This window comes from Stegodyphus dumicola, chromosome 6, assembly GCF_044657685.1.
Source record: "Stegodyphus dumicola isolate Sdum_Otavi_A_Nest chromosome 6, ASM4465768v1".
NCBI classification, from domain to species: domain Eukaryota; kingdom Metazoa; phylum Arthropoda; class Arachnida; order Araneae; family Eresidae; genus Stegodyphus; species Stegodyphus dumicola.
The window spans coordinates 198,680,176-198,703,452 of NC_140773.1; the positions used below are offsets into that span (position 1 = coordinate 198,680,176).

General features: G+C 34.1%; 1 long non-coding RNA gene across 1 annotated transcript; it reads right to left on the reverse strand.

The window, feature by feature from the left end:
* Positions 1-12,414: 12,414 nt before the first annotated feature.
* On the reverse strand, positions 12,415-22,620 carry LOC118199661 (uncharacterized). Its single transcript, XR_004759978.2, has 2 exons — positions 22,480-22,620; positions 12,415-12,653 (listed from the first exon to the last, which is right to left on the reverse strand). It is a non-coding gene; the product is annotated as an uncharacterized LOC118199661 (long non-coding RNA).
* Positions 22,621-23,277: the final 657 nt, after the last annotated feature.

Genomic DNA, 23,277 nt, shown 5'->3' on the forward strand with positions numbered 1-23,277 from the left:
TTGTAAATTTATTATAGTATCATTAATATTATTATGGTACGTCAATGAAACCGTAATGGCCTTATATAATTTTATTTGGATAGAAATGGATTACGTTTTATTTCACCCAGATATTGAAACCAAATTCTGCATGGCGAAAACATGTAAGTCAGCGTAACGCAATTCACCAGTCTAAAATTTCGGAACAATTCCTATAAGGATTTTCTGGTGTCAAAAGCTATCCAAATTTGACTGCCGAATTTGACGCAGTCTTTTTTATTAAACGTAAAACTTTTTCTAGGCTATGGTTTTCTGTTGAAAAGTATGCACTGTTAAAATATTTATGAGTGCTTCCCTTAAAATACCGGATTCGATAAAATACAGGATCTATTAGTGTTCAGATTCTTGGAAACCTGCGTAATGAAGTTAAAAGCATCTGATTCTGGGTGTTTGGAAACCAATTATAAATCAATTTCCTGTATCCAAAAATTTGTGTTTAACGGATGATTTATTTCTTAGTTTAGCAATGGCCTTATTTAGCACTTTACTCGATTTCCTGCTCTTAAACAACACGGAATCATTTCGCACTTGGCTAACAGATACCTGTCCTACTCAGTTTTTTTATTTCATGAAATTCAAAATCATTAGTACTAATAGGCAGCCACCCTGTTTAACATGATATTTAGCAGTGTTGACTGCCATGTCGCTGGACGCCAGGATTGAACGCCAGCGTAGAAATAGGTTTTCGTAGCTGCCATGCTTCCGCTCTTGCAGCTGCAGTATCGAATCTACCTCATGTGACACAACCGGGGCAATGTTCTTGGAGATTTGAAATGACCAATGGATACTATGAATCCGAACTGATATATACCGAGCAAGTTTCCGGGCAGTGGAGAAAAAAGTGCAAACCATACTTTATGCACTTTTTAAAACCACGCGTTATACACTACAATTACTACATGTACAGTTTTTTATATCGTCTGTTGAAGATTAAGCTAAAATATCAAAATTCCTTGCATTTCGGAATGGAAGAGGGAATATTTCAGGTATGTGCATGTTAAATCCAGTGTTATTATTACCTTATTTGGCTTTCATTTAATATCTTATGGTACGTAATTTTCAGATTCAACTGTACCGAATGTACGATGAAAATCATATTACAGATGTTATTTACTACCACTAGCATTAGATCCTAGAACACTTATTAATTGAAGATGCGAGATCACCATTGCTACTAAATGGAAATTTGAATTCTTGCGTTCTTCAAATAAGTAATGTTTTCTAGTGAATGACATTTTTTATACTGCAGGTCTTATAGAAGCCAGCAGAGGAAATAGCAAAATTCCTGTTTTTAATCGCAAAGCCAACTACAACCCTTACACTGAAAAGAAAATCCCCATCTCTTCTATACAGCACGAAAGTCACAAAAGTGAAAGAATCCGGTGGCAAGGTGGCCATAGAGAATATCCCGGAAAAAAGACCATGAATGGTTATTATGTAAATATGAGATTCAAAAGCACTTTTACAGCTTTTGGCGAAAAGAGATATTGTGGTACAATGATTGAAAAAGAGATGCATATCTGTTGGATGAGATGTTCTAGATTAGAGCTGGACAAAGACGGAGAAATCTTCAAATACTTCTTAGGGTGAGTATTGCGATATCGAAATTTACTAGAGTTAGGGGGAAAGTAAATACAGAAAGCTACCGATTCATAATATAATCTAGCTATTTATTGCTAAAACTTTTGCTGTGCATTTTCCTTCAGAAGGGGAGGAAATATCTTAAAACGCTGTCAATCTATCGGAAACATCTTCCAATTTCGCAAGCAATAGTTCCGTCCAAGAGCAGCAAGTTTGACCTCATCCTTTTCGTTTAGGAAAATATTGAACTGTCTTCCGCACGCACAATGCTATCAATTCACATTAATTTGAAATCGGATAGTTACAAATTTTTTTCTACTGCAGTTTGAACAGAATCTGAATGCTCGAAAATTTCATTTTGGGGTGGGGGGGGAACTAATAAATTCGTTAATCCGAAATGACTGTGTTACGACATCGGACAAATCAAAAAGCTTTTCTTATATCGTTTAAAATATACAAGGGTTCGATATAATGTAGTAACAACATACTGATAGCTCTAAAAAGACTTTATTATCATAAGTACGAACATTTATAACTCTCTCAATATCACCGCAGCTTAAGTCTACCACCTTCTGCCAAATTATTAGAAGATGTCTTACGCTATTAGCACAGCCATTTCTGTTAAGGCCTCACGTTGACAGCCCTAAAGTACGCATAACCTTTTCTTTACTATTGTAATAGATCCTCTTAATGATTCTTTCCTTTTGCTGAAGAGATCATAGTCTCACATACGCCAGTATGGCGGATGTTTCAGTGCCTCTCAATGTCATTGCAGGAGATTAGTGATAGCCTTCGCATTATGACACCAAACGTTACCATGGAAGATTATGCGATAACCAACAAGAAAAGTCACTTTCTCCGCAGTACCAGACACAGATGATAGTTCCTGTAAGCATATTTTACAAGTGCACATCAGCGTAGCCACTGAGGGGTTTCGAAAAATGGACCAATGGGCTTCTATTGCTCTTAGGACGCTAAATCTTCGTGCATGTGAGCATATGTTGGTTATGTTTTAATTTTGCATTTGTTTCCCAGTTATAAATGTACGGCGTAATAGTAGAAAATCTCGTAGTACTTTCGTTTTATGTGTTTAATTAATTGCTGACATTTCACTTTCGCGATTTTTATCACGCATTATTATTTGGATTGATGGTCACGGCATATTATGGCTCTTTACATGAAGAAAATGACTCAGACTCACGCTAAATAGAATTCAAGTGATTAGTTTTTTTTTTTTTTTTTTTTTAATTGAGCTAAGAAGGACTGAAAGTGTTTGCTGAGTATTTCTTGTGTAGACAGTATATTTAAGAGTGAGCAGTTTTTAAATGTGAAATTTAACACACTAAACAAATACAAATGCAAATTAGTAAAGTTCACTTTGAATAAAATTCTGCATTGGCTACTACTATAGAACATCTTTTTCATGTAGATTGCAATAAAAAGTGCTGACTTCTATTTACATATATAATTGGTGTAAATATTTTTCTCATATGCATAGTTTTCTGTAAAGATAGCGTTTGGGATCAGATGTTCATCACATATTTCTTTCTTCATCTTATTTACCTTTTATTAAGTAATATTTCAGATGGATATTTTTGGAGTGTCCAATATGTGTTTGTATTTATTTCAAATTCTTTCAAGCAGATAGTGAAATCTTCACAATTGTTTATATTTGATCTAAATTCGCAATGAAGACTTTCAAAAGAAATCGACGTTGCTTTAATTATTTTGTGCAGAAAATTGCGTGGCAAAATATTTTCAACCATCTTGCTTAAATCTTAAAGCACGTGAAAGGTCATGTGACGTGACAGAAATATTACTGTATGCCCATTGGTCCAGCCTAGAAGCCACTCCCTCGATGGGTACACAGATGTGCACTTGTGAAATATGCTTCCGGTAACTAATTTCACCATCACCCATAACGGTGTAGTGTCATAATGCGAGGGCTGTAATAGATCGCCTTTGGCGATGGCGATGGGAGATACTAGAATTCTGCCCTATTCACCAGAAATGAGTCCTGTTTACCTAAATGAAAGAAACCAAACCGAAAAATTCATCATGACATTACACAAGAGAGAAGGATATTTGGGCATTTTAGGACGGTCGCTGTGGAGCATCAATAGTACGCGTACTGATGTACGACAGTAATTTTCAGAAGGTGTTAGACATGTGAGGCGATTATTTTGAAAGGCTGTAAGTGCTTATGCTTATGATAATAAAGTCTATTCAAAACTATCGACGGTTTGCTACTTTTTTATATTTAACCCTTGTAGTTTGTAAGATTTTCACTAGTGTAATTCTCAGTTACTGTAGAAAGTGACGAATCTTAAGAACTAGTTGGCGAATAATCGCTTAAGTTCGTGTGACGAGAAACAAGAAGATGGAAGGGTAACTAACCCTTTATTATTCCAATAAGATTTAACAAAACTCCGTCTTGGAGTGTACAATCAAAGCCGACACTAGGGCTTGAACTTAAGAGACTAAGAATTAAACTAAGATTAACTAAAATATAGCGGAAGCTAACAAGTTTCTAATGCAGTTGTCCCCTTAACTCTATTTGACTACGAAGCTTATCAGGGGCTTGAGTACGGCCGAGCGTAATAACAGCTTTGAGAGAGAGGAACTTAAAATTTAACTGTTAATAAAATTAACATAATCCTTATAAGTTTTATATTTGCTTTTGTTTTCTAATCAACTTCAGTACACCACTGTTTTTGATCAGATGCTGTACTTCTATCGCAGTCTACTTTTTGCGTTTTGATGTGCTTTAATTGATTACGGTGATCATGTGAGGACTATTTACCTACGAAAAGAAATGCCTTCGTGGAAGATTTTCTAAAGGAAACTGACTCATATTAAGTTACATATAGGGAAACCTACAAACATGCTCTTGTAGCTAGTAAGTTCATTAAAATACGAACCTCGGTCAAACTACTTGTTTTCAGCACACTTAGCCACAAGGCTAAGTTTATTGGTAGGCTTTATTTAAGATAAGATTATCAACATTTATCTGCGATATTAGCTTACAGTATCACTAAATATCTTTCGGAAACGACTCTGCATGGGAAAATATCAGATCATTTCGAACAAATACAAATTTCCATCATAACATTCAACAACAGCTGCTTGTTTAATTTGCATCTAAAAGCGAAGAAAATGTAAATGAATTCAGTTTGGGTAATCCGCTCTAGCACCCGAAAATTATCGTAACTACTTTGATATGACGATGCATGATACCAGCTGTTTCGTAACAAAGACTTTTGCTTGTTGGCCTTAATCAAACAAAGCTCTACACCAACGGTTCCCAAACTGTGGTAGGCGTAGCCTGGGTGTACTCGATGGCCTAGTCAAGGATACGCAAAAAATAAATACCAGCAATGGCAGAAAATAAAGAAGTGCTATAAAAATGACTGTTCATTCTGAAAACGGAATTTGTAACACGAAATCATTCATAATAATTATTACTTCTATGGTACTTCAAATTAAAACAAAATTCTAAAATGTTTCTGATTCAAAAAATCATAAAAAATGTTTTACAATTCATATAGTTATTGGTTATATTCACAACAGCAGAACGTATAATGATTTCTTAATTCATTATTTATTTTTAAAAGGTAATTACATTTCTAAGAAAAGGAATGACAGAATAGTTAAATTTCTAAACAGAAAAGCAAACAAGAGCCCACTATAATCTATTACTTTCAAATAGGCACTTCAGCCGTCATAGCCATCCTTTCCTCACTTATGATCGTAATGTGTGTCCTCATCACCGCGTAAAGGAAATTAAGGGATTTTAGAAAATTAAGAAGGTATGACTTTTTTCTGCAGAGTCTGAGAGATTACTGTGGTTATAGGGCAGGGTTCCGGGAAGGAATGGTCTTGAAATACCTATTCTAAAGTAACAGACTATAACATGAAGCGAGTTATAAGTGTATAAAATTGCATCAGATATGAGGATGGTGAAGTTTCTGCAAGAAAAATACAGCTTGTAGTATTTATTTATTTATTTATTGAAAGGAGAAATTTTTGTTTACTGGGTATTAATTTAAAGCACGAACTTTCATTGTTTGAAAAGATTCATCGATACGTTTTGAATTTCTTTGACTTTTTGGAGAAAACATTCGAAATTTCCTGATATTTTTTAATAAAACTTATATTTTCCCTGATAAATTTTTATTTCCATTTTTGGGATTATTTTACTTTTCCAGTAGTTATTTTTAATTTTGGAACCCTTTCCTTTAAATTCTCGTTTTTAACTACAACTCCCTGCAAGAATCAGAGTTCAGCATCGCTTTTTGTGTAAATGAAGCAAAATTAGTATTTAATGGGAAGTTCAGTTACTTCCGTAGAAGATCTCAGAAGTTTTCAGTAGAGCATGTTCTGCCTTCGGGCCACGTCGTTGCTGTAAGGCTATCTTACTACGATCAGCCGTGGTCTTATATGCCGATTAGTATTCGCCGGTGAGGTTTAATTATGGACCAACTCGGTTAGTTATTTTTGTATAGCTTCTGCTAAAGTTTAGCTAGTTAGAATTAGTTCCTTATATTCTATCTCAAGTTAAAGCCCAAGTGGAGGCGCTTCTGTAAGCCCTAGAAGGAGCCGTCTGTGAGTGCTTCTTCGAGTGAATAAAAGGGCATTTTAACCCATTGTTGTAAAAAGACCAGCGAATAATCGCTAAACACTTCACTAAAGTTCTACTAACCAAGGACAGGTAAATTAACTAGAACTTTGTACGACTTCCTTTGAGTTGACTTTCGTGGTGAACCATATACGGTCAACTTAAATGATGTTCTCCTCATGTTAAAATAATTGTATGTCTAGAGGACTTTATAAAAGTATCTAGCTTTTATTCACTTCAAAAATACTCAGAAAAGGTCTATATGTTACTAATAATGGTTGGCTGTTGCTCATTTTAGTTGCACTTAGTAGGAAATACAAAAGTCCATGCATAAAACTGGCTTAGGTACAATAAGGCATCTAAATTCTACCTCTGTGTTACATTGTGTTACATTCTGTCTTATTAATTTCCTTCAACTGGTCTGTAAATGTGATATTTTTCTAACACATGAACGGAATTCTTTAAATGAAATGATTTCTCTTTCAGACGCAAAAGAGCCTTAAATTTTGAGGAATATAAACAGTTTCTTGAAGAGCTTTGCGACATATATGAATTGGACTATTCTGAAATTATTAAAACAATGGCGTTTATTCGAATGCCTTCCAGTAAGTACTCATTTATTTCTCTTGGCATAACTAATTTTGTTCTGGACCATTTTAGGAAAGATGTAAAGAGACATTTGCAATATGTGTTCCAGTACGCTGAACTGATGGAAAAGGCTAAGATTTTGTGCACGAATTATAGCAAAGGTAGAATATTTAGATATGGGAGCTACTTTATCCGCTTTCCTCGTTTCTGGGATATTTATTTTTTGTTGTCACCCTATTATTTTAATAAAACTGAGGAATAAACATCAGTTGGGTCAAGAAAATTTTCTTAGAAACCACACTAGTGGTTATATATACATTCACTAAATAATGAGGCCTTATTGAGCTTAAAACTAAGTTAAATAAAATATTTTCCTACGCGTTAAGGGTTAATGTATCACATTCATCTCAAAACTTATCTTTTCTTACTTGTTCCTTTGTTCCACAAAACAACGTTATCAGGCAAACTCCTCTTATAATCCAATCAGTAATTCCACAACCTTTAGATCAGCGGATAGTTTCAGTTGCCTGTCTTCGCGAGGTAGACCTTGAAGTTTATCATTAGTTTCTTAGGTTCACAGCGCAGTCTTCAAGAATATATATACAAAGTGCTTGTGAAATATGTGGCAAAAATATAAAGACAGACAAAAATGGCCGAAACAAGCAGATTTTGTAAGGAAATATCTGTACCAAATTAGTACGTTGAGTTAATACAGGGTGTTGTTGAGCCGAGATAAAAGCTTTCACTTGGCGTAAATTGTCATTCTCTTTGCGGATTTCGAGCGATATGCATCGCGGTTAATACGAAGCAGCTAATACAAAGAAGTGCAAGGAAAAATTCTCATGTAGCTGCTTGGAGCAGCTGTTCGTTCTTCATCTAAAGCTCTACAGATAAAATGGATGTCGGAGAGCTATAAACGTTTCGAAAACCATACTGGGAATGATAATTCCCGCCAGCAGAGCTCTATTATGTACCATTTAGTAGTGCCTTGTATCACCTCAATGCAGCATTTGGAACCACACGTTAAATTATAAAATTTGTTTATATAAGTCACTTCTATCTGCATTTATATTTTTGCCAGGCATTTTTGGAGCATCCTGTACATCCATACACACACACACACACATACACACACCAAAAGAAGAAAAAAGGAAACCCTTCTCCGGTATATGAAACCCTAGCTACCTATCCGCTCAACCAATTGAAATGAAACTTAATATATTATTACTAGAAAGTATACTCTTGCGATTGCGATGATTTAAAGAGCCATTCACACTTGATACTCAGCAACAACACCGGGATCGTGCACTTGCGATCTTCACAAAATATGAAGCTCAGTTTAGCACTTTCAAACCTAAGCAAGACTCTTACAATTAAGATTGTCATCCGTAGATTAACTGATGGTTCTGGTGTAAATGACATCAAAAAAGGACTTTCTGATGAAGGTTACTCTGTAAAATTTATCAGGAAAAGCTTTTGCTGAACTTGAAGGTTACTGTCAGAAGATTTAGAACCAGCAAACATTTTATGATTTGTTTCCGCTGCCAAAGATATGGACACGGACAACTCTTCTGCAACAATTCTCCGAATTGACTCAAGAGTGGAAAAAACCATCTTACTTGTAATTTGAAGAAAGAAAATAAACCGACTTGTCTCAGAGGATAACAAAGTCATGTATCTTCATTTAAAGATTGCGAATTTTATCCTAAAATTCGAAATTTAAATCCTAAAGATAAACCTGCTCCTGAGCGGACTTAATCCTGCCAAGAAGGCTTCTAAATATAGGAAAGCATTCTCATGACGCTATGCTTCTGCGCATATCTCAACACTTCCCGACTAGTTTTCTATTTCACCTTCCAAGACAGATTTTTCTGTTGGAAATTTGGTATATAGATTTGCTGACTTCTTCAGTAAATTTCTGGAATTTATTGCCAAGTATAAGAAACTGAAATCTCCAGAAAAGAGACAACAGTTAGCACTATGTTTAGTAGAAACTTTTCTTTAGTCTGGAACTTTTAAGATTTTTTAACTACTTGAAATTTATAATTTAAAATTTCAACATTTAAAAAATATATCGGAAATAAAATTTTGAAATTTTCATAGATTTTTCGAATTGCATTTTATTTTTTATGTATCATCTTTGAATTAGCAAACATTCTAAATACAAGAATTTTCGAAACTTCATGGAACAAAATTGAAGAAGGTACAAAACGAATTGTTAAAACTGATTATACATAACGAATTGACTTAATTTTCGCCTTTTAGAGCTTGCTGTTAAATTACACTCGTACTCACGAGGGGAAGGTTGCATCGTCAATTGCAAACAGACAATAAAAGTTGGCATAAAACGAAATCCCGCAGTCATACCAGAATTCCGCAGTCTTGCCAGAATTATGCGTCAATTCGCAGGCAGCGATACTTGCGTGTCATCTGAAATAGCCAAAGCGGAAAGCGTGAGCCGAAGACATTATTTACACGATGAAATGCGTTGGAGTGCTGTCGCTATGTTGCAAGCTGGTGCAAGGCAATCGACTGTTGCAAGAGAGGTGAATGCGCATTGTAATAGCATTAATGGTGGAATCGTTACCAAACGTGTTAAAAACCGTGGGTCTGGACCAACGACTTCATATATCTCGGTATATATCTTGTTGGTCTAGACGCCGGCCGGCAGACGATCGCTTCCTGTTGCTAAATGTAAGGCGCCGTAGATCACAGCTGACGTCGCATCTCTCTGCTGCTGCGACACACAACTCATATCCAGCCAAACTGTGTCTCGTCTACTACATGAATATAGGCAGTACGCCCGACGACCTGTGGTTTGTGTTTATTTGTCCCCATCGCATGTCAGAGCGCGGTTGAATTGGACCCGTGAAAGTCGCAGTTGAACACCAGAGCAGTGGAGCCACGTACTGCTCGTCGATTTAACATCCATAACGATTCCCGAAGGGCAATATTGCAAGAGCCGGGGACACGCTATAGGGTGCCAAACATTGTCAAAAGAGACCATTACAGAGACGGAGGCTTACATGTATGGGCTGGGATAGCAACGAACTACCTCTAAATGATTCCTGGTTGTTCCGTCACAGCTGTCCGTTATCACGATTCTACACCCTCTTGTGCATCCTTTTAACGCTGCAATGATTACTAACTCAATATTTATGGACAATAACGCCCACCTACATTGAGCTCGAGTGGTGCGAAATTATCCTGAGAGTGAAACCACTCCCCATCTGCAGTGGCCTGCTAGATTACCAGACCTGAATCCCATAGAGCATGTACGAGACATGTTGGAGTTGCATAGCAAAAATATGCGTATTTTACTGATTAATGGGTCAGTCTTGAATAACAAAAGTGATCATCATTAACTTTATAGTTAGCCTCTAAAAGTGTATCTCTTTATTAACATCTCCATGAATAAATAACCCGTTAAGCTAATGATCAATATAACATTTATTCCTATATATGATTATTTTGTATACGAGATGTGTGCCTGAGGTTTACTGTAATATAAATACGGTTTGAATAATGCGGTTTCAAATATTTATTTTTATTTTCAGCCAAAAAATGGAAGTAGGCTCAAGTTCCTTTTCTACTCAAAGCTTTGCAACACAAAGAATTTTTTAAAAGTTTGCTCGGACATCTTAAAGCTGAAAACAAGTGCAGAAAATCGAGCCCAAAAATGTATTGTTAACCGAATCCAAACACCTAACATTGAGGATTGAAATGATGCTTTGATTCATTACGATGTTGGTTATGCAAATCTATTATCATAAAAATCATTTTAATAAAATAAATTTTAAATCCGATTTTATTCTTTACTTCAGTGGTTATGATAATTGTTTTGAAATTAATAAATATTTTTATTATATATACACATTATACAGTAAAAAGATATTTTCCTTTAAAGTTACCAAATGAAATTGATAAAATATTGCTTACTTAACATAATAGAGGTTTCATAGACCGAAATGCGAAGAAAATACAGAGCCTCAAACCAATCCTTTGGTACTAAATCTGAGCTGGAATAAAAATTACCGGGAATCTTTAAAAGAAGATTAATATTTGATGCTTTTTCTCTTTTATCCCATTAGCTAGAAAGAATCAGTTAATTTCTAAATATTGTAGGCGTTTAATTTTTAAGTAACGTGCAATTCCCAAAAAGTATACAATACTTAAATGATATAAATTATAATTAATTTGAAACTTTGACTGAAACCAAATACGTAATTTAATAAATTCCAAATGAAACCAAAACCATGTATCTACACTAAAAATATGCATCTATACTGCTGGCCATTAAAATTGCAACACCATGAAGGAAAGCAAATACAGAAAGATATTTTATGTACGTAAAACAGTATGGCATAAAGACAAAATGATTAAACTTGAAAGCAGTTTGGGGGTTTACAGGGGTGCAAAATTAGTAGAAAGAGCTGCGACCCCTGGCAGCTAAAACGGTTTCTTCCGGTTAGGCATGGAGCCGAACTGGGCTTGGATGACAAAAATGGGCAACTCATTCCATGCTGCTTCAAGTCTATGGCGCACTTTATCAGTCGTATTAGCTGGAGAGGGGTGGCTGGCCAGTCTCTCAGCAATCATTGACCAGATGTTTTCAATGGGTGACAGATCTGGAGACCGTGCAGACCAGGGCAGCAATACAATATTCTGTGTATCGAGGAAGGTCGAAACAAGATGTGCAACATGTGGTCTTGATTTATCTTGTTGGAAGATGGCGTTTGGCAGGCCTCGAAGATAGAGCACAAGCACTGGACTGAAGATGTCACAAATGTACCGATTTGCGTTCGAATCACCGTCGATCCGAACTAGAGATGTGCGTGTCGTGTACCCAATGGCTACCCACACCATCACACCAGGTGCAGGGCCTCTATGCCGATATCCAATGCAAGCCGGCGAAGTAATGGTCACCGTGCTGAGAGTCCACGCTGCTGAAAACATCGACGCATAAAACATAATTTTCATGAAGCATTTTGGAAAAATACACAAAAAAAAAGTTACGAGCGGATACTGCGCGTGCTACAAACATGCCCATTTCCTGATTAATGGTCCGTGATGCAGTCGTACGGTTTTGCAGGCTGACCTCATAATATATCTGCCCTCTTTGGTGTGATTCATGGGAGGGCGTTGAGATCCTGCATATCGTTCAGTACGACCCTGAGCAACCCATTTATTCCAAATTCGCATGACAGTGGTTGGGTGTCGACCAGTGCGAAAGGGCAATATTACGGAACGATAATCCACACTGTCGATAGGCAAGGATCCTGCCTCTATCGAATTCCGGCATTTATTGATAAGCATTTCTTCTTATTATTCGAGGCATAACAAGGTAGTCTGACCTAACTCCGACCTTACAAAACGCTTTCCAAATGATAACTTCACTACACAACTTTTCTCTTGTGCAGTGCTGCAGATGTCGTTTCTCCCTCCTGCTTCGTCTAAATGCGTTGAAATACTAATAATAGCATATCCCAACCTCTTCGTCCTTTCATATGATTTTGACATTCCTCAGATCATTCCTATCTGGTGTTGTAATCTTAATGACCAGCAGTGTAAATAAATGAATACAAATATGCAATTAATTATTTTATTCAGAATATCTCCGTAAATGTAATTATATCATTGTTACCATGCCAAAACATAAATCTCAAATATACATAGATAAGATGGAAGTTTTTCCAAGGAAAGATGATAAGTCTTTTGCATGTATCTCTATAATATAGAAAATACATTTAGATCCGTCTGGTCCAACCCGCCTTCCGTGGGCCGCATGTTGCCCTCTTATACCTTTTTGTTGCATTTGCCCTTCCTACTAGAAAAAAAAATATATATTAATTAAACATTTGGAAAAAATCATATATCCTTCTTATTTGCTTAGTGGTATTGTTTCAGATTCTCTTGAAAGATAAGGAAAAAAATTTAAGAAATTAAAATCCCGCTGGAAGACTGGAGAAAGGAGGAAGATTTAGTTTTGTTGAAAAGTCCAAAGCTATTTTATTTCCACGAGGTGATAGGATGGTTAAGCATTCAAGGATTACCTTAAATAGCAACCAATTAGTTTCGCTACTCGTAATGGATCACCTTGGCATGACTTTTAATAATTTTCATGAAGCATTTTGGAAAAATACACAAAAAAAGTTTATTTTATTCTTAATTACTTTGGAATTTGGAATAATTGCTTAGAAATTTTAGTCCTGAAACTCTCGCCATAAAGAGTGACACTCTGGGGAAGATTATGGCCAGTTATTTTTCTGATTACATTGAATATGGAATAGCCACTGAAAATCTTATTTATTTCGCGAATGATCTTCATAAAATCTACAAAAGATACAGAGATGTTATTTGTTAAATTTTTTTGACCATTTCAGTTTTTTGTTTTTGTTTTATCTGTTCAGTTAAGAGGTAGTTAGTAATGAAGTCTGGTCATTTTATTAATGGTTTCATTAGAATTACCTGAAGCTTTTGTGCTCGAGATCATTCTAATGAGTCGAGCTTTTATGCTCATTCAAATACAGCAGCTTTTCTATACTATTCAATGTAAAAATTTTGCAGTGTCACTTATCGGTCAATAGATTGTGAAATGGCCACTAGTAATAGCTCGACGAGTCAATTACAACCTTGACTGTCATTATGCCAAAACACTTGATAGCGTCCAGAAGGGGTGTTAATTAGGTGTCGCAGGGTGAGGTCACATGAGAGTTCGCTCTTCTCCGGAAAGAGGGAATTTACCACCGAAGGAAGGGAGGTCCCCGAACCATGGGGTGATCCTGTCGTCAGGTGCCTTTATTTCCTATTCGCAGAAATAAACGTGAAGACTTGAATTTTTGTGCAACTCCGGAAACCAAAAATATCAATTCTTTTTCATAACATATGAATTTCACGTTATTTCATTGCTTATTTTTAAAAATAAGATCCCTAAATATAATGAAACTATATTATTTTTAGCAGAAGTATTCTTTTTGGAGTTTAAAAATGAAAGAAATGACCACAGGTTTCCACCCCATTTCAGCGAGATCTTCCCTCATCCCAGCTGATTAATAAGGGCATTCGTTAATAATGCTGTTTTTATGCAAGAAATATTTTCTTTCTTTTTTTTTCTGAAATAAATTTGATCCCCCCACTTCAGATATGTAAAATAATAGATTTTAGCTCAAAAATAAAGAAAAAGAAATATAATAAATATTCATTGCAACATAATTATTATAATTAATTAAACAAGTATAGTAATAATTTATGATCGCATAATTGTTATAACTAATTATTTAGAAACTCCTTTTTTTTCAGCGTACATTAATGCACATATGTATATTTTAGTTCAAAGATAAAAAAGATGGCATTGAAATATCAACACACCCACTTTAGTGCTGTTTGGATATTTATAAAGATGAAAAGGAAAAGTTACTAATCTAGTGCAAGTTGAGAGTTTCCGTGCCTTATTTTAGAAAAATTCTCAAACTATCGGTATTTATCGTAAGTCGGTAAGCATTATCAGCATATGAAAAGAAAACATACTTCAGCAATTTAAAATACAAATTTGAACTATTGGATAAAGATTACGTGGTACACTAAAAAAAAAAAATAATAAAAAATAAATAAATAAATAAATAAATAAAACACTTGCATTCTTCTTAAAATCTTTTTGTGGGCTATCCTTCTCCCAAAGTACCCAGTGATCTGTTTTCGCTTAAAAAATATCAGATTATCGCAGACATTCGACTTCGTGCAAACATCGGTAACAGCGGCTATCAAGGAAACGCATTTCTTCGTTGTTCACTTTAGAAAACTTTCAGAAGAATTCTATATTCTTACAAAAATTATCGCTGCTGGCAAATTCCACAGGATCTTTTATTGCTGGAAAATTCCACAAGATCATATTTTACAATTAAGGCAAAAAATATCACGATTTCATTATAAAAACTGTTGGAACTTGGAATACAACAAAAAAAGAATGAATATGAAAATGGCAGTGTTGCTCGACTGAATGACTGCTATGAGAATGATTGCGGAAGAATGGTTATGCACATAGTTGTTAGAATTTGACCCATTCTGAAAATTTGGCGACTTATAGTAACGCGGTTGCTTTATAACCTAAGTATCAGAAAGATATATAATAGTCCTTCGCTTTAAAGAAGGCAGCTCTCTGGGCAGGCAACACCATTTTTCCATCCATCAGCTTCTACACGGCGTCAGCGTCCTACAGGCACTGAACAAGAACGGCACATAAGCCTTTCACATCTCTTCATTAAAAGAAGTGCTTATTACCCTGTCTTCTTCCAGGCAAGTGTCTTTATGCTGGGTACGTAGTCATCAAGGTACCCAAGGTAACGAAAGGGCCGACTCTTTAGCTAAAAAAGCCGCAAGTCACCCCTTCATCGACTTAGAGATACCACTTTCCATAGTCGCTGCCAAACACATGATCTTCTGCGTCTTCATGTCCATCTGGCAAGCTCGCTGGGACGGTCAGATAACCAGGTCTAGGCACCTGACGAAATGGGAAGGCATCAAGCCTCAACTCATGTATATATGTAAATATCTCTAAGCTAACTAATCCTTTTTGCTAATTTTCTACTAACATTCCAAAAAAATTGTAAGTTGGAGCACCCAACAAAACTAATAACTATTGTTAAATCTGTTTATCTGTAATAAGGTTGAAAAGATAAACAACCAAAATAGGCAGGCGGAATAATAATAAATAAATATAATAATTATTAACTATAGTATTATTATAATAGTTATTTATTATCGTAAAATTATTATAATTAATTATAATAATTATTATAATAGAATTCTTTGTAATGAAAATTTTACAATAAAATATAATAACTAAAAAAATTATAACAATTATTACAGAATGATAGTTACTTATAGTTTAGTATACAATTATATATATATAGCAGAATTAAGCTTTCGAAACACTCATATTTTTACCAATATATAAAAAAATATATAAATGTACACAGTTAAACACAATGTAATCAAATAGTTAATTACAAATATATATATATCTTAAACTAATTTAAAGTAATTTTCTGCCTCCTTAAACCAATACTATTTGAACTCAATGAAAATAAATAGAGAAAAAATAAGAAGGAAAAACTCCCAACTACACGATATGCCTATCCACCCTATATCATCAATAAATTGATCCAAATATCTCCTTGATCCCAATGGAACATGCACACAAGTGTCTTGTTTTGCGCCCGCAAAGTCTATCTGAACACAGGGCGAAAAAACAATCTTAGGTACGAAGGAAAGGCAAATAGAAAGAGAGAAATTTTGTCTGAGAGAAAAATAATTTCGTAGCATTTGACACGGAGTTCTTAAAGCCAGGTAAATAAGCAGGTTAAAAAATATGACCCACACTAAATAAAAATAATAATATTATGGACCCAAGTAAGATAGAGAAGATGAAAGAGAAGCGTGAATAAACCTAACCATAAATGTGTCCTAACATGCAATGAACTATGTGTCAATTATGAAGAAGTACACTTGACCTAGCACCTAATCGTGAAGGCCCCAATGTGCTGGTGTAAATATATAGTATGTTGAGTGAGGTGTTGAAAATACTAGCCAAGTATAATAAAAACGATGAGGATGCTTCATTCCAGTAACTGAACACTCCTTAACATTTGTTTCTCATCAGAGGAAAAAAATGAAACTAAAAAACCTCTGATCAGGAGTGTAGCTCTTGGAAAACTCTTTAAGCGTGCTTGAGCTAGTTAAAACCGCAGACAAAGACGAAAGAAAAAAAGGGAGCAGATTGTTTATAATTTAAAACCTCATTAGGAAGCTAACTTTAAGCTAAGACAGGAAAGTAAAATAATAATAATAAAAAGTTAAAAATATAATATAAAGTAGGGGATCCAAACGTGGAATAGAAGGCAAGAGGATTGCTTCTCCATGAGACTTAATAGCAACAAAGAAACACAACATCAGAGAAAAGTTGATTTTTCTGATCCATTTTAAAACACAGCAGCAGACAAATGTAAATACGCATACACAATTTAAGATCCTATCAACCGAAAAAAAAAAAAAAAAAAAAAAAAAAAAAAAAAAAAAGGTGGAGATAGGAGACCAGATGCTTGATACTCTATCAGCCAAAATAAAAGATACTGACAAAGTAAATAGCGTTCAAAGTAAATAGCAATAAGCCAGAACGCACAGTGAAGATTCATATAAAAGTATTAAATACTTGGAGTAATTCACGAAACGTTAAGAAATAATCACATGATCCTAAAAAGCGGAATCTTTAAAGCCGCAACGATTCCTAGGAGTAACAGTAAATAAATAAAGTTTACATATGAGGCAATAAATTCATCTTAAACATTTCCACGCAAGACTTCAACAGTCATACTGAAAGAAAAGTAACGCCTGGGAACAAATTACGAATGCACAAATAAGCTTTAGAAACGGTACTAATTTTTACTGAGCAAACAACCTTCCCTGCGAAGGGGATAAAATTTTTAAATCTAAATATTGATATTTTTATACAAGAAATAAATGAAAGTAAAACGTACGTATTCCTAATTCCAAGGAGCAAAAATTTTCCCTTTTCCTCTCTTGCAGCAAATACTGAGATCAACGAACTACAGTCAAAGAATCTCTAAGGAGAAGAATGAAAGCTTCTATAGACGCAATGTAAACCTGTTTCGCCTCTGCGCCGCTGTACCGAAGAGCCACGGCTATGCAGTGGAACACCAGCACAGGGTGAATTTTCAATAGCGCAGTCCGAGGAGATAGTAAATTTTTTACTTTGAAATAACTCAAAATGTTTTATTTTCATACATTTCTGAGTTTTATGAGCAAAATGATGTTAGTTGGAATTTTGTGCGAATTATAGAAATCTTATCCAATTTTTACTTTCAATTTAAACAGCGAGCCATACGAAGACAAAATTTAAATGAAATAAATTTCTTAATACTTAACAGGATTCAGAGACTTTTGTTCTAGATAAATTGTGTAGTTGATCTTTTATGTTCTTATCTTTAATTGTTTCGCATGGAACATCCTAAAATTTAATTGCAAACTGAATTTTAAAAAAATGAATAAACTTTATATTTTTATATTATATTATATTTTTATTTTTTCCCCTTAACCCTTCATTCTGTAAATCCACATAATTGTTTTTCATTTGATATAATATCCAGCATTAACTTATAACTAACATCATAATTAATAGAAAACAAAATTAACTACGGCTGTGATGTTAAATTTCTAACAAATCTGCAATTAATTACATAAATAACGCTATTTTGTAATTCTTTTCACATCAAGCATATTATTAAATATTAACATAAAGAATAACACATTTTAAGTAAAACAGTGATATTTATTGACATTTCTCAAGTTTCAGAATATAGGTATGCAAAATAATTTTAAGCATCTTCACAAATACCAAGGAATTTTTTAGATAATTATTTGGAATGACCATTATGAAAGCCATGAACAATGTTTGCAGCCTAGAGCCAAAAGCATATCACTTAAATTAACAAACACAAAATTACACTTAAAAGGTCTTTTAAAGAACTTCACATAAATTATTAAAATAACTTATTTCATTCTTTTTTCGTAAAATATTCAATACTTCTTACATTTATTAATATAAGATTAAATACTTAACTTGAAAATCAAACCTATAGGTATTATTAAAACCTGGGAAGAAATTTTGCAAATAATTTACTGAATCAATAAATATTGTTATATCAAACAAATATTGTAGCCATTGGGACAAAAATTATTTGAAATTATAAAATTAAGAATAATTTTTTTTAAATAAAAATTACAAAAATGACTATTTTCCACCTTCGCTATACAACTAATAATTGTAAAATTGCTGTATGCTTGGATTTTTCATAATTTTAATTTTGCAAAAAATCTATTTAATCCAAAATTATTCAACAAATGAGTACATTTAATTATGTAGACTTAAACAGGGGGGAAAACACATGCCATACAATAGGTAATAAATTTTTATGAATCCATAGTTAAAATTTTACAGTGAAATTTTAAAAGCAAAATTTGCATATAAGTAACTGAAACAGAAAAATAATTAAAGATAATTAAAAGCACCCCAAAATAAATTGAAAACACTGAAATGCATTATAATTATCCGACAACAACTTAAAAAAAAAATTTACCGTGGAAACTTTTAGACAATTATTTGGAATGACCATTATGAAAACCAAGAGCAAAGTTTGCACCCAATAGCCAAAAGCCAAAACCATTTCACTTACAGCAGGGATGTCAAACTCATAGGTACACTTGGGCCAAACAAACAAGGTTTAAATTTAGGCGGGCCGAAAAAAAAAAAAAAAAAAATCAATATTCATAGAAACGTAGATTTATTTCGAATAATACAATATTAAACATATATATATATATTTATATAGAAAAGAACAAGAAAAATTTAATGTTTACGCCCTGATACTTGACATCTCTTCTCTGCTATTATCTTTCCTATTTCGGGAGAAATTTTGTTTGCAGTGATAACTTTCAACGCTGACCCAAGGTGAGCATCATTAATACGGTTTCTAATAGGAGACTTATTACCTTTCATGACTGAAAATAACTGCTCGCACCGATAAGTGCTACCAAACATCGAAATAATTTCATATGCGAATTTACGAGTATTTTCAAACCTGGCTGGTAAATATTTGTAAAATTCAGGCACGCCCACTTCAATGAATTTTGCTTTCAAATTTGAGTTGCAGTGAATCTCGATCACCTCCATTTGCATATGGCTGGGTACTGAGTCAATACTTATTGAGAAAATCGAAGAAAAAAAAATTGTCTTCGAGGAAACTAAAATCATTAAACCTCGTTTCAAATTCAGTTGTTAAATTTGCAATTTTTTCTCCGTATTTTTGATACGAACAAGTATCATCTAAACTTGATTTGTTCATGCTGCACGTCGGGAAGTGCGTCAAATCTTCATTTTTAAGTTGTTTTTCCCACAGAACTAGTTGCCATTTGAATGCTTTAATTATGTCAAATATGTTCGTAATGATATGATCTTTTCCTTGTAACGATAAATTTAAATCGGTTAAGTGTTTGGTTATATCAACCAAGAAAGATAAATCTTATATCCATATTGGATCGTAAAACAAACTTACGTCTTGATTTTTCGTTTTTAAAAACTAACATATTTCTTCTTTCAAATCCCAGAATTGTTTGAGAATCTTGGAGCAAGATAACCAACGTACCTCGGTATAGTAGGACAAACCCGAATATTCACTATCTAACTCACTTAAGAAAGCAGTGAATTGACGCTGATTTAAACCTCGAGATCTTATAAAATTTATAACTTTTTTTTATATATGACAAAACATTCTCCATATTTATTACTTTCGTGCATAGAACTTCTTGATGTGTAATGCATATGATGAATGTTTGAACCGTGAATTTCACTAAGTTTTTTTTCTTAGTAATGCTACGAAACCCTTGTTTTTCCCTATCATTGATGGAGCGCCATCTGTAGCTACAGAATCTAATTTTGCCAAAGGTAGATTATATTTCTGCAGAAGTCCAAAAACACAAGTAAATATATCTTCTCCTGTGGTAGTACCAGGTATCGGTATTAGTTCCAGTAATTCCTGAAAAATGTTAAAATTCTTGTCACAAGAACGAAGAAACACTACTAATTGAGCTTTGCCACTAATGTCCGTGCTCTCGTCACAGGCAATGGAGAAACTTTCGAAACTAGATGATTTTGCTTTGATCTGATCACTTCAATTCGCGGCTAAATCAGTAACTCTTTCCGAAACTGTATTTCGAGATAATGAAATTGATTGAAAAGCCTTCACATTTCCAGGACAAACAATTTCTCCAGCTTCCATTAGGCATTCCTTGATGAAATCACCGTCAGTAAAAGGCTTCTAATGTTTAGCTATCGAGTCGGACAAGACGTAGCTTGCATGTACCGCCGCTTCACTTTCTTGCAATATTTTACTAAACATGGACTGTTGCTTTTTCACTCCTAACTTGAGCTCTTTCAACTTTTCTTCTCTCATTAATCCTTCGTAATTGTTATATTTCGATTTGTGTTGTTCGTAATGACGTTTAATATTATATAACATTGGTACATTAATAGTATTATTACATATCAAGCAGATTATTTTATCTTTTATTTTACAGCAAAAATATTCTAATTCCCATTTTACTTGGAATATTCTATGTTCGTCAGCGATTTTTCATTTAATTTTACTACCACTTGGTTTTGATATAGACATACTGAATATAAAGGGCTAGAATAAACACGGTTAACGTTAAAAAGTTAACAAAATTTATTCTTTCCACAAGAGATAAATCAAACTGCTGAAATATTTCTTCAAAAATATTCTAGCAATATCACAAAATGTCAAACGTTTAGCAAAAATCAATTCAAAACAGTGAAACTAATTCTATCTCACAGCGAAATCGCTACAAATCAATCACAGCATTAAGTAAACAAACAGTTCGCTAGAACTACAGCTACTACTGAGATGAGTTGTTTGTTCTCGGCTTTTATAAGCTTTATAATTAATTTCTCGAATAGACTGGAAACATCTATAAATATCTGGATTTTTGTGGATGGCAACAGCAATTACGAGATATTTATTTATTAGGTGTTAAATGCACGCGCTGTTCTATTTTTAACCTTCCAACGCAGCTGTCTTTTCAAAAATCTTCTGCGTTGCTAAGGCAACATGAAGCAAATCTAATTACAATTCTAAATAAAAAAAAACTAAATAAATAAATAACTATGAAATCCGTAACAATATGAATTAAGTAATAATTAATAATAAAGCAAAGTGCATGCACATGCATGCACCAATATATCGTACAAAACTATGATTGGAAAACTGAGACCATGAGTTCGGGCACATTCGGCTATCGGGGGATGCGTACAAGTTCTGAGTGCACGTGTCCCCCAAAAGCCGAAGGTAGCTGAACGCAAGCTACTCACACGCATCTGTAATTTAAGTAGTGTGTGTGTCAGCTAGCTGTGAGTAATCTAACAACACAATAAATTATCGTTAATTACTTAACAATAAACATTTCATTTTTTTCTTCGTCGATATGTTATTTTATTATTATATATTATTATTTGCCGATATATTGGCCGGGCCGCAAAAATATTTGTTGTGGGCCGCGAGTTTGACTTCCTTGACTTACAGCATTACATTTAAAAAGTCTTTTAAATAATTTCACATAACTAGAACCAAGTACCTCCGACTACAACAAAAAAGAACCTTTTCGAACAATGCGGTAAAACATTGCTAATATGGCCGACGGCATGCTGGATGTTATTTCGCACATGCGCAGTGAGGTATGGAGGGTGGATGGATTGCCCCTTTAAAATAAGCTTCAGGCATATACATAATGTGTCTCTTCGGTCTGACGGAGCCACATTTTCCTCGGGAAACCTTTATTCTTCTCCTTAGATATTCTTTGCTACAGTCTTTACCAAGAAAGAAGCTCCTCTCCCCATTTCAGACGAAGGGGGCAGGTCGGAATACAAACAGTCGGATAGCGTCATTACGGACGACATTATAAGGAAGAACTATACGTATACAGAAAGTTAAAAAATCATATTAAGATCACAAATGATGAGCAGTAAAAGCTGATATAAATGAAGAAGTGGAAAGGAAACATCCTACCTTGACTATGGAATTTCAGGTTATATCCCTAAAAGGTTTCATATAAATTCTTGAAAGGAGCAAAGACATGAACAAAAGATTTTCTTCTTCTATAACTAAGGAAGAGCAATAATGCTCATCCGAATTGTTAAAATAATTAAATAAATAAATACAAAACTCCGAACTTTCCGAACAAGAACGTTAAGAAAAGATAAGATAAAAAACATAAGATAAAAATATACGATAAACATAAGATAATAAACATACGAGCCGGCTATGAGCCGGCATATGTGTTAAACTAGCATTCATTAAACTGTAAGTAAGCATTTCGTAGAAAGCGAATGTATTATCTAACTCAGTTTTCCATTTTCTCAATTTAAACCAAACAACCTCCTAACAGTTCATTAATAAAATAATATTTGAATGTTTAATTCTAGAATTAAATGAAAATGACTTGAGAGCATTGGCATGAGGGCTCAGATTAAATCAATAATTAGAATCCTGATTAAACGGAACAGAGTGAATTTTTGCGAAAATAAGTGTTTACTCATAATTGGGTTATAACTGACGTGTAATTATCATGGCGGATACGTCAGCGGAAGCGCTGCGATCACCGAGGCAAGCGGCCGCACGTTCACAACACTCGGTAAATAAGTGAAAAGCATTTCTTTCTCCTTAGTGACTATCAATTACATTACTTTGAAATAATGTTCCTTCTAGAAAACCTACAGCTTTTCAAAAGATTTTCAACTCCGATGTTGATGATAATGAAAAACGGACAATGTGAGGATATACTGCGAAAGCCTGGAATTTTGAGAT